This window comes from Brassica napus, chromosome A9 (genome assembly GCF_020379485.1).
Source record: "Brassica napus cultivar Da-Ae chromosome A9, Da-Ae, whole genome shotgun sequence".
Taxonomy (NCBI): domain Eukaryota; kingdom Viridiplantae; phylum Streptophyta; class Magnoliopsida; order Brassicales; family Brassicaceae; genus Brassica; species Brassica napus.
Genome location: NC_063442.1, coordinates 32,180,104 through 32,189,194, shown reverse-complemented (window position 1 = coordinate 32,189,194; position 9,091 = coordinate 32,180,104). Strand labels below are relative to the sequence as shown.

The following is a 9,091-nucleotide window of genomic DNA, read 5'->3' as shown; positions in this document are numbered from 1 at the left end:
CAACTCCGGAGATCCAACCATCGGATCCACCGGCCAACCCGGAGCTCCATCGCTCCGTCACTCTTCACCTCAAACCATCTTTGGGGTTCTAAAACCGGAGAGAATCAATCGCCGTGGCGAGATCTCATCCACCACCGTTAACCAAATCTACCCAAAGATAAATCATCGCATGCATCACCACCCTTTCCGCCGGAGCACTTCACTCTCCTCCGACGAACACACAAACAACCGAACCAAGAAACAAAACCAGAAAGAAGAAAACAAACGATATAAACCTAAACCCTAAAGACTATGGGACGAAGCCGGCGACGCAAAGCTGTGGAAGCCTTCACCCCCCGGAGACTAAAGCCGATAACGTCGGAACTGAAGAAGCTTCCCCGTCACGGAGACAAAAGACCGGCGGTGACAGATCTGTTAGAGTCTCCGCCTCCCGGAGATATTACTCGAAACACTAAGGTCTTTATCTGAAGGAACAAGAGCTCCGGCGACGGCACGGACGCTCAAGCGCCGGCCGACTGCCGAGCCCTCTGAGTTTTACTTTCTCTCTCTTCTCTCCCTTCTCTCTATCAACAGTGGAGAAATTAAAGTTACTTTTATTTGGTATCTTTTCTTTTGGTGTCTTTTTTTCAACGCTAATTTATTATGATCTTACAATTATGATATAGGAAAGATTACATAGACGATTCGACAACCGACAATACTACCTGCCTTATGAAGACCACACCTAACTGCATCATCTGAGCCGTCCTATGAAAATCCATGCCTGACCAGATTTACTTGCACCATGTTGAAGATCCCTTGCAAGCTTTTCCTCTGTAGTCTGCATAATTGTTTAATAAACCGCTCTCTCTGGGACTTGAAACCTGGATTTTCTGTAATCTGCATTAAATTGCATAGTCTGGGATTCGAATCCCAGACCTGGATGTAGAAGTCTTTAAACCTTAACCAATATGCTACAGTGCTTCCACAACTTTTGGTGTCTTTTTTGGACTTTTTTTTTCAAAAACCAAAATAAAAGAGAAAAAAAAACCTCTCTCTCATCTTCTTCATCTCGTGAAGACATCGTCATCAACTCCCTAGCTCCAGCAACCATCGGAACAGTCACCGGAGGCGTAACTTTCTTTCATCCATCTGGTTTCCTCTTTCCCCTCTCCTTTCTTGCTTTATCCAAAATCCGAATTTCTGAGCTGTCAAGGCCACAACCCACGTTTCATCAAGAATGATGGAGCTGGGTCCCAACTTCGTATGGAGTAATGGCGAGACCTAAGGAGGACAACATAAGTAAGGGTTGGCTTTTAGAATCGAGGATTTTGTCATATCTGATTTTCCCCTTTTGAGATCTATAATGGAGCCTCTCGATGACGGCGCGTGAAAACAGCGAGACATCTCTTCGACCCCAGATCTATATGTCCTTGCGATGGAGAGATAACACGACATAAAGAAGTTGTCTTTATTTGATGCTTGAAGATGACGCACAGTGAGGGTTATGTCGACGGAGCTAGTAACCAAAGGGTCCGTCTATCTGTCTGGTAAGGCCTCATCTTAGTTGGGAATGTGACTGGGTTTCTATTTAGGAGTAAGTGGACGCAAAGCGCGTCGTATCCGTATCCAAAGGTTGTATGGATCGAGTAGCGGTTCTTCCTATTGGTTCATGAAGTCGTATGGTTTTGGTTCTTGGACGGTATTGTTTGGCGTGTGTGTGCAGCATCGATAAATCGTGGTAGAGGAGGTGGAGGTTATCGCGTGGCGGACTATGGGCAGCAGCGGTAATTCCTGATCATTGATCTTTATAAAGGTTTAAAATCAGATAAAATAACTTTCTGATCTCTATCGGGTATTTTCAGCCTTTATCTAGTATTAGTGTCGATTATGGTCTTCTTGTTTTGGTACTGTAAATTGTCCATGTGTGGGTTTTAGTCGTCATCTTCATGTGGATTCTTCTGTATGCGAATTTTTTTCATCCCCTAGTTTATCTCTTAAGTCGCTCTGGTATGAATTCTAGTAGACGCCTTCATGTGGGTTCTTGTATGTTCTTTTGGAATGAAATGGAGCACTTTTCCTATGAAAATTTATCTGTTATATTTTCTTTAACTTATTCATCAATGTATTTTAAAAAATATACAAAATGCAATTATTAGAGAGTTGTAATACTCTTCGGACATGATTTGTCCAGAGAGCTATGATAATTTCTCATCTTTGATACTCGTTTTTTGTGTAGAGCTCCTAGTTGGTCCAAAAGCGCACAGCAGTATATTGTTTATTAAGTTTGTGGTGAGTCGAGTTAATGTAAATTCTCCTAGCTATCATTAAAGAAAGAATTGGAGATGTCTGTATCAAAAGACTTTTAAGTTTTAAATTATTTTTGTCATTATATACTTCTGTTCTCTTCTTGTAAAACTTGAATTTTCAGTATTGTGACGGATGTTAACTCATTTAATTGGATCAAACGTTTTTTCTGCTATGTTTAGGTTAAAATTCAGCTTTTAAAATTGATTCACAAAAGGGAAATTAACCTCCAACACACACACACGCGCGCACACACGTGTATATATATATGACCGATATTTTACCTCCAACATATATTTAGGGTGTGAATGATAAATTATGGAGTAACTAAGAGTAATTCAATTGGAGTAATTATGAAAACTAGGTCCGTTTCCGCGCTACGCGCGGATTATATATTTTTCTTTAAAATTTTGATTTTGATTTTTTGACTTAATATGTTAATTGTTTTATTTTAATATTTTATTAAATTTTGTAAATGTTTACATATCTATTTAACCTGTTTTCTGATTATTTATTATTTATTTTTTATGTTTTTGTTTGATTTGAAAATAAAATATGAAATTTTAATATTTATCCATTTAACACATTGTGTTATTACAAAACAGATTTTCAATTTTGAATCCGTCTGGGACTGATCGGATATCCGCCGGATAGTACAATTTTTAGAAGGATATCCGACACCCGGATATCCGAGAATCCCGGATCCGGATAAGGATAGTTAAATTATGGATCCGCCGGATAAGGATCCGGATCCGGATTTGGATCCTTAAAATAAATAAAAAATAATATTAGTATATATAAAATATTAACAATAATTTAAAAATAAAAAATATATAATGTCTTTAATTATTTCTATGTATAATATTATTTACATAAAATTTACATATACTATTATAAAAATGAAATATATTAAATACAATTAATTTTTATATATAGATATTACTATTTTTGAAATAGTTATAAATAAAACTTACAGATCCAGATATCTGGACTAAAAAATTAAAATATCCGGATCCGGATCCGGCTTTGACAGATCCAACATTTTATTATCCGGATCCGGATTCGGCCCTTCCGGATATCCGGATTTTCGGATCGGATCCGGATCCAATCTCGAATCGAATCCGGATCTCGGATAAAAGTCTCAGGCCTAATATTAACACGACTAAGCAATAAATATGGGGAATGTAGACCCATATTCCTATATGGAAACAGTGATTACCTTGTATTTTATCCGACCGGTATATTTATTCTAAATAACCAGAAATTTTCAAAAACTGAAGTTATTTGGAATAAAATAAATTTCATGTATTAACCGGTTGTCAATTTTATTAATCAAACATAAATTGAAATAACTGATCGAAAACCGAATATAATTTCATAAACACCCAGACATATACAATTAGAACCAAAAAATTATATAAAAAATCAAACATTGAACGTAACTGTCAAAATCTAATTTTAAAAGTTTTATTTATTATTTTAAAATAAATATGCAGTAAAAACTCTATAAATTAATAATATTGGGAATATGGAATTTATTGATTTACAGAGTTATTAATTGACAAAAAAAAATTTTTTTAGAATTTTTCTATTTTTAGAATATATTTTTGACCAAATTAGCTCAATATACTAAACAAAGTGGGATACCATAGAATGGGGGGAAAACGGTAATGATGGGGGGGGAAAATTGGGGGGGGGGGGGGAAATAAGGTATGGAGTGTAAATAGGGTAAATGTTGTGTGTAGGGAGTACAAATTCTCAATATTTTTATATAAAATAAGAGAAATAGTTGATTATGTCATACATATATTAATTAAATTTTGAAAAATTACACTTATTTTATTTTGTTATACTATTTGGTGTGTACGATATGTTTCATATAATTTAAATGTAGTTTTAGATATAATTTTACCAAATATTATCAAAATATATTGAACTATTAAGAAAAATAAAATAGAACATCACTGTGAATATAAAACAAATAATAGAATGATTTGTTTGTAGTTATATAAACACTATATATATGAATTATTAATTTATGACTATAATAGAATTATATATTTACATTAGATTTTATAAAAAAAATTATTATTTTATTATTTTATCGATTTGTGTCGTTTTTTGAATATGGCCAACTCGGAATTGAATTTTTTAATTAATTTATCGTGTTTATTAGTTTATCGAGTATTAATTTATAGAAATTCTACTGTATATGTAACTGTAACATGAAATTATAATCTTTGTCCCATTTAACAGATGTTGTGTAGCTATAAGATATATTTCAATTCGGAATCCAAAAATAACTAATATGACTGACACTCTAACTAATACTGGAAATGTAGTTTAATATTCTGTTACGGAAAAAATGTAGTTTAATCTTTTCTTTGTTTTTTTCCCTAGTATTGTTCTTACGTATTTGGAGTGATGCAGAACTCATTTTAGGTGGTATTGGTCCCAACTTCAATTTTTTGAATGCCCACCCTTCCCCTTTTCATTTTGTTTCTTAATTGACCACACAAAGGTGATCGTTCATCAGAAAATAACTTATCTGACAGATTATTTATTTCTAAGAACACCTAGTTCTTTTTTCGCTAAAATATATATATATATATATATATATGTCAAATAACAAAGAACCTGTGCCCTCCATAGGTTGGGCTCTTTCTGTATCTTGGAGGACTTCGGCTACGGCTGCGACCACGAGGAGAAGGACTTCGACCCCTCCTAAAGCCGCCACCACCACCACAGGAGCGGCATTCACATGCAAAGTGACCAGACTCGCCACACTCATAGCACTTCAAATCAGAACCACCACGGCCACGACCACCATCACCTCCTCCACGACCACCGCCACGGTTATGAGACTGCTCTACTCTCCATCCATTCTTGCCTGACAAAAACAAAAATATCAAACTCTTAGACCCACACAATAACACATCAGCTTCACTGTGATAATTTTAAAAAGATTCTTATTTGCTACCATCTAAGTCACGGATGGCGTCGCGGGCGTCCCTTGAGTCTTCTAAATCAAGAAAAGCATAACCAGGTGGTCTTCTTGCAACCGAAACACTGCCACGACCACCATCACCTCCTCCACGACCACCACCATGGCCTTCACCACCGCCACGGTTATGAGACTGCTCTACTCTCCATCCATTCTTGCCTGACATAAACAAAAATATCAAACTCTTAAACCCACACAATAACACATTAGCTTCACTCTGTTAATTTTAAAAAGATTCTTATTTGCTACCATCTAAGTCACGGATGGCGTCGCGGTCGTCCCTTGAGTCTTCAAAATCAAGAAAAGCGTAACCAGGTGGTCTTCTTGCAACCCAAACACTGCACAATAATAACAATTAAAAGTGCAAACCTTAGATCAAACAATTAATACAGGTTTAAGCTCAAGGAATCGAAATTGAATATCTTCTCGTCGATGAAGATTAGTTGAAGACCAATTAGCATCCGGTTCTGGGAGGATATGGGGACCAGGTCATCGGAAAAAGACGGTGGGAGAGATTGTTGCGTTGATGGGTTTAGGGACTTTTAAGAGTCACTCATATAGAGGTATATGTGGTGAAGAGTGATGAATATATATCGCAGCCGTGTAAATCTGGAGCATCGTATATATAGTGGAGGATTACGTGAAAAGTGAATCGTCATATAGAAGTTACAGTTTTGAAGACGACAATTAGGAATGCAAATCATTGATTGATCAGAAGAGATCAAAGTAAAGCTAAAACTCATAGATCGGAAAAGAGAGAAGTGGAAGAGTTATGACTCTCAAAGCTAAGCCGTAAAAGAGTTTTTAAAAAGAGTGGGGCTGGGCTGAATTATTATTTAAACAAAACCCATTATAAGTCTACTTAAATGACATGGCAGAAAAACAACTTCTAATTGGTCCGAATTTTTAATCTTAGGTGGCATCCTTTCCATTGAGGATATCTTGCTTTTAGTATAGTATAGATAGTAGAGTAATAACGACAAGAAAAAATAAAGGTCAAGCGTAATTTAATATCCACGGCATTGCTAAGAAACAGAGAGCGAGAAAAATAAAGTTTGTCACTTTCTCTAGATGACGGTCGTACTGTGAGAAGACGATCTTGTGTTCTAGCTGTTTTAGATGTTTTCTATTTCTAAATGGTTTTCAATTTTAAATAGAGCTTCAAATCTAAGATTTAAAGCTGAGAATCTCAAATCGGACTCCGCTGACTCTGATCTTGACAGATATGGTTGTCTGTGGTGGTTGGTTAATGGTTTTCTTTTTTTGAACAACGGTTGGTTAATGGTTATCGGCTGTAAAATAAGGTTTGTATATGGAAAACTTCTCTTTGCTTTGACGTGGTGTGGTGGCGCGTAGAATGCACGTGGTGAGCCTGTTCAAGGACTGATGGCGAGTTTTAGTTTAGTTGGCGGGCGTTTTACAGCGACAATTTTCCATTACTTACGTGACACCTTGATTTTCTCCTTTTTAATTTCATTACCATCTAGATTTCTTAAACTTTGTTCTGTTCTTTGTTTTTGTCTCTTTGAGCATTTTCAATGTAAAACTCCATTTTTTTTTCCATAATGGATTAAAATATAACTAGCTGATGACCCACACCCTACACGGAAAGAGATATATATTAAATTTATTAATATATATTTAAAAGGTGGACATTCGGGTACATTTTCGAGTCCGGTTAGAGTCTTTTCAGGTTTTGAGTTTTCAGGGTTAAAAATTTTAGCTGCATTCGGGTATTTATTAAATTTTTATTCGGATCTTTGTGGGGTTCGGATAACCCATTAAAATTTTTTTTTGTAACTTTAAATTCATTATATACTTTAAATTTCTAAAAATCTTAAAAACAATAATATATTACAATTAAATTTGAACAAAGTGTGTCAAAATAACTAAACCTAACATATAAATTGGTTTACCTTGAATATGTAGATATATGGCTTCGAATGTTACGAACCGCCCCGCCGCGCACCGCAGTTAACAGTAACAAAAATCTTTACATATACCATATATCTATACGTTTTATAACTGTTAAAACCGCACCGCAGTTAAACCGCTTGTCCCGCACCGCTCAAACCGCAGTTATCATTCTGAGCCATAGAATCAATAGATATTTGAAGTATTTTTGGTATTTTTGTATTGTTTAGCTATTTTTGACATTTATTTTTGACTACGTTTATATATTTTCAAGTATTTTGGAAAATTTCAAAATATCGTATATATTTTAGATATTTTTTTTAGATATTAAGTCTAAAAGTGACTAATATGTTTAGGTATATAAATCTATTTCGTATACATTTGGGTACCCAAAATTATTTCGTTCATGTCAGCTTCGGTTCTGGTTCCATAAATATTAAAATTTTGAACCCGTTCGGATATTTAACTAAGTTTAGTTTGGGTTTAATGCTATTTTTGGATTGGATTCGTTTCGTTTCTTCTGATTCTGACTTTTTTTGCCAGCCTTAATATATTTCTAGATTTTTAAGTTTTATTCGTATAGAATAAGAAATATTTTATTTTATCTATGTGTAATTATAAAACATATTTGTTTACGTATCATATATTTATATAAAATGGTGTGTAATATTTCTTGTCACTTAAAATTATTCTCTCGTATTGGACCTGCAACTTATAAAGCAAACAATAGATAATATGTGGGCTAAAAATATAGTCTTCTCAATAGTGAGACCACCAAAGGTATAATATTGTTTCGAGAGGGGTATGATTTTGACCTTGATTTTCCAACTTTATTGGCTTCAAATCGGAAACCGAGTTAAAGGGTTAAAGAAAGCCATTGAAAATGAGGAAATCAAATAAATATGGTATCGCTGGTGTGTTGGTAATTTGGTATGATTGAAATAAAATGGGTCGTACTAATCTTTAATAAGTTAGATGGTGGGGATTAGATTAGGAAAGAGAGAATATGTCACTATATTTATGAAAAATATATCTCCATATATACTCATCTATAGAATCATGTATTGTTGCCAAAACAAATCATGTATATATCATTAAGGTACCTTTGATGCAATTAATAAGATCAATCAATACCTTAAATAGCACTAAATCTACAGAAATCATATCAATTTGAATCTGTAATTTAAGAAATTTATAATGCGCATAATAATTTATGGGACATAAGTATAACCAGTTTCGAAATATTTTGTTATAGATTCATATGCATTATGGGAAATAGATTTAAATATCTATGAGATATATATTGAGAATACATTGACAGTCTTTCATTTACTTGATTAGCAAGCATATAATCACTTGGTAAAAAAAAGTCTACTCGTTGTGGCGAAACTTTTGGTTCATGTTTAGTAAAAACATCTAGGCGTTATCATAAACCATAGCCATCTTAGGTAGAAAAATCTAATGCATAGCTAAACAACATGCATTAAGTATAGGCTAAACCATAGTTAACCAACAGATAAACTATATATGCAAACGAAGATCAAAAGAATTATGTTCAATAGTATATAATCAATTGAAGTTAGCGTATGTAACTCTCTAATTAAAATTTGGATCTGCTAAATAGCATTAAACTTATCATATAACAAAGTATTCCTTAGTTGTATGTTTTGTTTAGTATAATGTTCCCTAGCAAATTAAAGTTGGACTAACAAATTCTTAAATTGATTCTAATGATGCCACCTCAGCAAAATAGTGATGTAGTTAAGTGACACATCAACAAGTTTCAATTGTAAATATTACAAAATTTAAGGTTACTATTTTTTAAATGTTTTCCAATTAATATATAGCGGATATGAAGTAACAATACTCCAATCTCACTCTATTTCT

General features: G+C 34.0%; 1 long non-coding RNA gene across 1 annotated transcript; it reads right to left on the bottom strand.

Moving 5' to 3' along the window:
• Positions 1–4,090: 4,090 nt before the first annotated feature.
• Positions 4,091–7,011, bottom strand: LOC125578406. Its single transcript, XR_007316506.1, has 3 exons — positions 5,540–7,011; positions 5,267–5,449; positions 4,091–5,176 (listed from the first exon to the last, which is right to left on the bottom strand). It is a non-coding gene; the product is annotated as an uncharacterized LOC125578406 (long non-coding RNA).
• Positions 7,012–9,091: the final 2,080 nt, after the last annotated feature.